Raw genomic sequence first — 8,681 nt, forward strand, 5'->3', positions numbered from 1 at the left:
CCTGGATGAGATGGTATCCCCCACAAGTAATGTTGTTTAATAGCAAAGACTCTGATTGTTGTGCTTTGAGTTGCATTTCATGTACGAAAGGCGCTATATAAATAAAGCTTTACTTACTTATAGAAACCATGCTTTTCTATTGGGTCTTCAGGTAGTTGTAATGCTAAACCCTGTTGTCATGTAGTGAGCTATCACTGTGTTTGACTCCTGTACATTGTGAGCTCTCTATTCCCCTAGGAACTGTGGCTGGAATGGTTATATTACTGGAATAGCCTATTTTTTCATGAAATGATGTATAATGCTTAATAATATAATGAAATATGAAGCAAAAGATGAGTATTGTTATGTCACTAATTTTGCTAAATGTCTGAAGGCACCAAGCCAATACAAGTAACAAGCATTTGAAATATCCTGTGCTCTTCTCCATCACAAGATATGCTGTCACACTACATTTCAATGCAATCAAAACATTGCAAGTTAAATATAAATGTCTTTGGAACAGCCCTCACAAGTTTTACTCAAGGATAAGTAAAAATGTTAACAGGTGACAACATCTGTTGTATGTCAAACAAACAAGGAACAAAGTATGCCCCATGTGAGGTCTAATGCCACTTGATGAAAGACTCTAAGGAAAAAGACGTTAAGGCAGTCTCAATACACCTACACTTCTAGATAAACCTGAGTTACTAATGCACTATTCACATTTAATAAACCTGAGTTACTAATGCACTATGCACATTTAATAAACCTAAGTTACTAGTGCACTATTCACATTTAATAAACCTAAGTTACTAATGCACTATTCAGTCTAATCAAATTCCATCTGACATACACTGCAAAAGTAGTGGGACACCCGAACATCACACCCATATGTGCTTGTTGAACATTTAATTCCAAAACCATGGGCATTAATATGGAGTTGGTCCCACCTTTGCTGCTATAACAGCTTCCACTCTTCTGGGAAGACTTTCTACTAGATTTTAGAATAATGGTTGCAGGGATTTCCTTCCATTCAGCCACAAGCATTAATGAGGTCGGGCGCTGATGTTGTTGAGAAGGACTGGCTCGCAGTCGGCGTTCCAATTCATCCCAAAGGTGTTTGATTTTAATTGTATGTTTATTTTCTTGACGCCTTCATGCAAATCAATTTACAATAAATACATCTGTCGTGGTAGTGAATCATCTACCCATCAGTAATCATAAGAAATAATAATCTATGCCAAATCCAGGGGCCAGTTACAATGCTAGAAGAACATCATTTACTACTCAGAAAGGCTTCAAACACCATTGTAGTTATGTCAGTTCTAATAAATTAGCCTACAGCATCATTTTAAACATACATTTTTAGATTAGATTCAACTTATTGCAGAGTACAAGCATCAGACAACGAAATGCAGTAAAAAGTGTATGGCAAAAGCGAGATTCGAACTCCTGTCTTAAAAAAAAGACTATGCATTGATGACAGCAGCTAATACTGTCCATCCTAGTGATCTGATATTTATAGCCTGCTGCTGATATCACCACACCAGTGAATGTTCATTTATAACAAAATGAACATAAAACAATAAGTGGGATAATACGACCTACGCATTTAATCTGTCACCAATTTCTTGCCAAACCATTTCCCTCGCCTTGTTAATTGCAGCAGTATTGCACTTTTTTACATCTTATTTTCCGTCTTCATAAAGATCAATAAGTAGGAGCGCTGCACTGTCCCTTTTTCGTTCTCACTGGGGGCACGCGCCCAAATCGAGAATTTCCAATTCGGGCTTGCGTGAACATTGATGACACAAGGCTGATTCTCATTTGAGGAATCACTTGAGGCTTGAATCCCAATCGAGAGTTGCCTGAACAAGGTATTCCTTTTAATCACGAGTATATACTAATCACCGTACGTGGAATACCCCACTGGGGGCCGTTCCACTAACGTTGATTAGTATATCGGCGATTAAAATAAATCAGGCGATCAGGCAACTCGGGATTGGAATTCAAGCCTCAGGTGATTCCTCGAACGAGGATCAGGCTTGTGTCATGAGTGTTCACAGAACACTGGCTTAGAAATCCTCGATATGGGCGCGTGCACGCAGACATAAAGAGCCCCGAAGAGTCGATCTGTCGAAATGAAGATACTCCACTCTGCAGGGGTCCTACATTTGCGCAGCATTCCGAATTATTGATCTTTATGAAGATGGAAAAATAAGATGTAAAATAGTGCAATACTGCCGCAATTAACAAGGCGAGTCAAATGGTTTGGCAAGAAATTGCTGACCGATTAAATGCGTAGGTCATACTAGCCCCAGTTATTGTTATATGTTCATATTTTAATAAATGAATATTTACTACTGTGGTGATATCAGCAGCAGGCTACGAGCCATCATATTGTCACAATGGCCTAGTGGTATCGACCGCTGCCATAGTATTTGTTCGTCATTTTAAGTCGGTGGTTCAAATCCCTCTTCAGACACACTTTTTACTGCATTTCGTTGTCTGAATCTAATCTAAAATCTCATCTAAAAAAGTATGTAGGCTATACAATTATGGTGCAGGCTAATTTACAAGAACTGACACGATTACAATGGTGTTTGAAGCCTTTGCATGAAGGCTTCGGTTAAATGTGAAAAAATAAATAATAATCACTTAAATCAAGTCTCGAACTCGCAACCTTCAGAATAGCTGGTTGCCTTAACCACTGCGCCAGCCAGACCACTGTGAAAAAATCAATGCAAGTTGATAGACATACCTATTTATTTATTTATTTTTTTACACTTTTTAATTTATTTATCTATCGATCTATCTATCTATCACACTTTCAAAATATCAGGTTATCTATCTATCGATCGATCACACTTTCAAATTATCAAATTATCTATCTATCACACAGTCAAACTATCTATCTATCTATCTATCTATCTCGTGTGAAGTGGGAACTAATATTTCCTAAAAGACACTTGAGGAACTGTCGTTCGGGATGTAGTTTCCGCCTGTGAGCCTTTTTTGACGCACGCATTACCTTAGCCTGCCTGTAAGTCTGCTCGGGACCAGAATTACTCAGAAGGATATGTTGCATAGCAACCAAGCAGCGAATTATTTGAGCCACATTGATGGAACCGACCGCAAGCTTATTTAAACCTGGATCAGAGTTAATCGCTTGGATCAGAGTTAATCTCGCTTAGTGGAATGGCCCCCTGGTCTCAAAGGTAGGCTATGCATTGATAAGGAGCCACTGGAACAGGTATGTAACTATTGAACTTAATAAAAAACTCTAAAATGGGTTATTAAGTATGCACTTTATTACTTAAAGCAACCCGACTATAACATACATGTCTATATAAAGTACTTTTGAGTTTTCTGTTAAGATGCGCAAGTGAAATTTTGTTGTTGTTGTTTTTGATTATGCACTCATGGGGAAAGTTTTTTTTTATTTTTTATAATAAAGTAAACATGCATGTAACAAGGGTAGGCGCAATAAGCAATGGCTTCAGCCTACACCTTTTTGGTCCTGGTACGCATTGTGACTGTGTACATGTTTTAATATATGTATTGTGAATTGTATAAGGGACCAAAATAAACATTCTCAATCAATCAATCAATCAATCAAAAGACAACACTAGTCTGAGACTGAGATGAATGAAGTGTGAAACATGTGTTTTACAATAGACCCATGGTGCACTCATGGGAAAACGTAAAACTTGCCAAAAAGCTCACTACTTCAGCTCAACTTAATAGGACCAGTGGCTAAGAATATAACAAATAGCAATACATTATACTGCAGTATATCAGCAACAAATACAGTCTGATTGACATAAATGAAAATGCCCTGTGTAAGTGAAGGGACAGTGAGCAAGCATTTTTTCTTCTTTTTGATCTACACTGGTTTTTAAATCAAGACCCAGATTTTCACTTTAAACAAGCATACAGTGAAGTGTTATAATGCAAAAAGACACAGACAGCGTGTGCTTAGAGCAAATTGGAGGTTAAAAGGGGACAAGGATGTTACAGACTGCACCTTTACCGAGTGGCCTCCTTGTGTACATCGGTGGTCTGTTGGCGCCCCTTCTGAGCGAAGTCTGTAACTTCACCAACACCTGGTACCATTTTTTTTAAGACAGGTATGACGAGTGCCATGAATTGCCATACCAAAACGATGCCTATCGAGACACAGAGAGCGAGCCACGCACTTTTAATGAATGGATTAAAGAGCCACACACAGACAGGCAAAGAGCCGCATGCGGCTCGCGAGCTGCGGGTTGGCCACCCAAACATCATTGTCAACAGACATACAGTTTAGGGGCAGGAGATGGGCACCTGCCCAATAGTAGTTAGGGGCTGGGAGCGGGTTGCCCTACCTTGGCCTATCAATTGTGATGGTGTGGAAGTTGTGTGTCACGTGTGGTTTTAGCCACTCTTTCAACTGCTACTACTACTACTGCAAGTTGCTTAAAATATATGGTAGAAAATAACGTTAGTCGCCATGCCAAAGTGGGGAAAATACAAAAAGATGTACGAAAGGAGTGAGAAGGTGTCCCAACTCTCAAAACTTGGGATGTTCCGTTTGTTGGTTGCTAATAGCAACATGCAGCTCTTTCATTGCCAGCTTAGCATTAGCATCTGGGGGGATGGAGGTAGTGCTAATAATAACAACAACAACAACAACAGAGAACTTTCTAGGCAGGTAAAACAGTCTACACTTGATCATCATGTATTCCAGATTGGTAGAGCAATGACTGTCAATGATAGCAGTGTCTGTGCACCAAGTTTTGTTGACAGATGCACAGACCATCGCCTCTCGTTTTACCTGAATTCTCTGTTGTTTTGAGTAAATAGGTAGCAGTATAAGCAGTGGCCTAGGTCATGAGGGTAGGATGACTCGTACAATGATTATTTTCCAGCATGCCTAATCCAGCATTCGTGTCAGGTAGACACACCTGACGGGCCTGAGAACAGGGTTGAAATTAATTCCTGGGGAAGTCTGGTCTTGCTTTGAGCTTAGTGGCCCTACCCTTAATCAGTAGGTGGACACAGGGAGGCCTATATGTTGCCTATTTTGATTGTTTATATGTTGTATTGCATTAGGTTGTAGTCAGGGAACCAAAGTGGGAATGAGAAGGTTGGACTGCTAGTGCCAGGGGGGATTTACCAGGATAACTGCTAGATAACTTAAATAAACCCCTCAAAAAAAGTTTGGAAACGCTTTCTTTGTCGATTATTCCTCCCCTTTAATAATACCAATTGGTATTGTATTTTATATCGTTGGAAAGCCTGATTGGTCACCTTTACAATGAGGTACAACTTGTAAGGATCATACATTCATGGAATGAGTAGCACAGCTAAATACCTTAGAGGATGATTGGTCACCTTTACAATGAGGTACAACTTGTAAGGATCATACATTCATGGAATGAGTAGCACAGCTAGATACCTTAGCATCTGGTTCTTGGGAGGGGCCAATATAGCTGGGGGGGATGTGGAGGTCTGGGCTACCAATCAACAGGTTGACTTTGCTCTGTCCCATCCCTTCCAGAGTGATGAGGAAGTCACAGCTATGCAGGTAAAAACACTCTTTCCACTTGTAACATTTATTCCCTGTCCAGGAAAAATGCTACTCTCCAGACACCATCTGAAGGATTGGTATAAGCAAGATTGCGACAATTCCACTTAGCCTATTAGAGTTAGAGACAGCCACGACCATCTTGCTAAAAAAGCAGTCATCGTTTCAATGTTAATTGCCCCTTTAAGAAGTATAGAAGTATGTTCTTGACTTAGAAATTGACAGTTTTGCTGGGATCTTGTTTTCTCTCACACACACCCACTCATTCAAATGCATGCATTTAATTTATAAAAGGCAATTCTAGTATGAAACTTTCTTGTTATACTACATAATAATAATGAAATAATGAATGCTTGTCATGTTTGTCAAAATGAATGCCACCAAATATCCTTACACGATAAGAAACTAAGGCTAATGATAATGCTGAATGTGTTTATTGATTAGCAAGAATAGAAGATTAGGGTAGAAATGTGTGTGTGTGTTGGGGTAGGGGGGGTAGTACTGCTATACATCAGTCTTCAGGGGGGTCCTTCCTGATCGATTTTCTCTTCCTCTTGAGTGACTCTTGCTCTGACTCTGAGCTACTGGGCAGGTATTGTGTCCTCCTGATCATTGGGACACTCCTGTTCCTCCTGTGTAATGGACCCTGCTCGTTCAGGGCATGACTGAAGGGGTCGAGCTTTTGGCTAGTGGAGCTCCTGCTGCTGCTGCTGCAGCACGGCTCGACCTCATCCTCGGTCTCCCAATCACTATGTTGTTTTGAGATGGGGCTCCAAGGTTTAGAACTCCTCTGATTGGACGTAGTGGCCTTGGGTGTCTGAGAGGGGAAATATATTGTACTAGGACGGCGGGTCAAAGAGCAGCTCCTCCTGAGAGACCTTTCCAGCTCAAGATCACTCTCTTCCTGGTGTTTCTGTTTTAAGGAACTCTTTCTAGCCTGGGCATCCAGAGTGGTGGACTTGGGTTCATACACAGGGTTACATTGAGGAGTACACTCGATCCATTGTTGAGGTTCAATAGACATCTCAGTCACTTGCCTTGATTCTAGAGATGGCCTGATACCGTTCTCAGGAGTTCATTCAATTCCTTGCCTTTTCTCAAGGGATAATTCAGACAACTCAACTTGGTTTTGCTCCGTTGATACTTCCAACACGTGGCCACATTTTGCAAATGGTTGATGTGGCAGCTCAATCGCTTCTCTAATCTGAGAAGACAGTTTAGTTACTTGGTGGAGTTCAAGAGACTCCTCAATATCTTTTTGGGGCTTGGTGGATGCTTCAAACATTTTAGTTCCTTGCATTGGCTCATGGGACAATTCTATCCATTTCATGTACCCAGAAGAAGGCTTACTCCTTTTTCTTGGTGGCAGAGGTACTTTAAACACATGTTCTTGAGCTGACTCAATCTGTTGCTTAGGCTGGGTGTAGACCTCAAACACTTGCCAAGAGTCAGGATTCAATTCACCATCCTGCTCATGCTCTAGAGATTGTTCAATTGTTTGCCATGGTTCATTAGATGAATTAGTCACTTGCCAATGTTTAGGGGATGGCTCTCGTAATAGTGCAGGCACAGTGGAAAACTCCACTGGTTGAGGCTCAGTGAACACTTCAGATACTTGCCAGGAGTTGGGAGTCATGCAAATCCTTCTCTTGCACTCACTAGACATCTCAATCCCTTGCCTTGATTCAGAAGATAATACATTTTCTCTGGATGGCTCTGGAGATGATACCAACCTTTTGTCTACCAGAGAGGGGCATAAGTTGTTCTCCTCACACTCAAAGGTTGATGGGGATGCAGAGTCCTGATCTTCCTCATTACTTTCCATCTTGAATACAGATGGAGAGTTCGGGGGAGAGTCTGTTTGATCGTATCCTGCAGATGGAGACGAGTGAAGCTCCTCAAGGTAGTCCATGTACACTGAAGCAGGAGAGAGACTTTCCTCACTTTCATAGTCTTCCAGAGTTTCTGTGTGGTGGGGGGAGTCACTGATGTCAAACTCTGGAGATGGAGGGGCAGATACAATAGCATCACTTCCTGGGTACTCCAGATACCATGGATCTACAGTGGGCAGATGGTCTAGATTTTCACTTTCCAAAAACAGAATGGGGAATCGAGTGTTCAAACTTTCTGTGGAGGTCAGAAAAGCAGGGGCAACAAGCTGTGATGGTGTTTTCACTTTACAGATCGAGGCATCTTGTGTTGGTTGGTCTTTTGGCACTTCTGGCTCAGAATGAAGGATATTCAACTTAACTCAGTGAAAGAGGTTGTGGTATGATATTATTGCATATTGGAGATTTTTGAATAGCCTGTCCAGCTCCGATGGAAAACCTGGCTAATAGGTAGGCCTGTATTAGAATGCCAGTGAAGGTTTGGCAAGGCATTTGGCTTTTTTTTTTTATGGCAAAGCATATCTTAATATTAATAATCTGACTCCAAGTAATTTAATTAACACTATATGCAAATGATTTGAGAAGGACCACTGGTATCACAGTTCAGATGAGACCCTCACAACAGGAAAAAGAAAAAGAGACAGCTATGCCCTGCATTCTGCTTGTATATCCCTCTACAACCACAGTATTTCAATTAGGAGCTGTTTGCAACAAGACCCAACACAACTTTATCAACAAAACTGCATCATCACATTCTTGGGATGTTGTAAAAGACCACAGCCCTTTGTCCCATTGGGTGAAGGGTTATTTAAAAATAGGGGCAGATTTGATGTTTTCCCGTTTCAATTCTCTAGCTTTCAATACATTTCATCAACATAAGATTTTAGTAGCACCTTATTTTATAGTGCTATTTCAGCTGGTATAGAGAAATAAAATGGGAAGCTGTACATTATGGCATCTTGGACTAAAACATGATTGGGAATGACCTGGTGTCAAAGGATGCATACAGTGCCATCAAGAAGTATTCACCCCCTGGACCTTTTCCAATATGTTTTGCGTTACAATCTGACTAAATAATATGTAATGTGTATGCTACAGGGTGATATCTAATATTCATAGATTTTGGATAATCAGTATTTGGTAAGATTGTACCTTCAATATACAGCATTTCCTGAGCTATAGCTTGTTTATGTATAGATTACAAAAGATTCAACTGAAAATAAAAATGATTGTAGGCTGCATAC

This window comes from Nansenia antarctica, assembly GCF_963989245.1.
Source record: "Nansenia antarctica genome assembly, chromosome: 1".
NCBI classification, from domain to species: domain Eukaryota; kingdom Metazoa; phylum Chordata; class Actinopteri; order Argentiniformes; family Microstomatidae; genus Nansenia; species Nansenia antarctica.